We start from the raw sequence: 594 nt of genomic DNA on the forward strand, positions 1-594 counted from the left end.
GTGTAAGGAATTGGATGGGGTGGAGTGGGAAGGTAGAGTAGGAGTGTGTTGGGGTGTGGTGGGATGAGCTTATGAGGGGGTGTTGACGATGAAGGGGAAGGGGAAGGTGGATGTAAGAGAGGGGGAAGGTGGGTATGGGAGGGGAGAGAAAGAGAGGAAGAGAGGAGAGAGGGTGGGTATAAGAGAGGGAAGGTAGATGTGAGAGAGGAGGAAGGTGGGTATGTGGGGGGGGAGAGAAATAGAGGAAGAGAAAGAGAGTGAGAGTGAGAGAGAAGAGAGGGAGAGAGAGGGAAAGAGTGAGAGGGAAGGGGAAGGGGATGGTGGGTATGGGGGGCGAGAAAGAGAGGAAGAGAAAGAGAGTGAGAGAGAAGAGAGTGAGAGAGAGAAGAGAGTGAGAGAGAGAAGAGAGTGAGAAAGAGGGAAAGAGAGAAGAGAGTGAGAGAGTAAGGGTGAGAGAGTAAGAGAGTAAGAGTGTAGAGAGTAAGAGTGAGAGAGAGTGAGAGAGAGGGAAAGAGAGAAGAGAGTGAGAGAATAAGGGTGAGATAGTAAGAGAGTAAGAGTGTAGAGAGTAAGAGTGAGAGAGGGGGGAGTACG

General features: G+C 50.8%; 2 long non-coding RNA genes across 3 annotated transcripts in view; one reads left to right on the top strand and one right to left on the bottom strand.

Moving 5' to 3' along the window:
• Positions 1-594, top strand: part of LOC128247053 (uncharacterized) — a 490,960-nt gene that overhangs the window by 448,597 nt on the left and 41,769 nt on the right. The window lies entirely within an intron of this gene.
• The window catches only part of LOC128247054 (uncharacterized), a 148,565-nt gene that overhangs the window by 85,033 nt on the left and 62,938 nt on the right, over positions 1-594 (bottom strand). The window lies entirely within an intron of this gene.

This window comes from Octopus bimaculoides, chromosome 2 (genome assembly GCF_001194135.2).
Source record: "Octopus bimaculoides isolate UCB-OBI-ISO-001 chromosome 2, ASM119413v2, whole genome shotgun sequence".
NCBI lineage: Eukaryota > Metazoa > Mollusca > Cephalopoda > Octopoda > Octopodidae > Octopus > Octopus bimaculoides.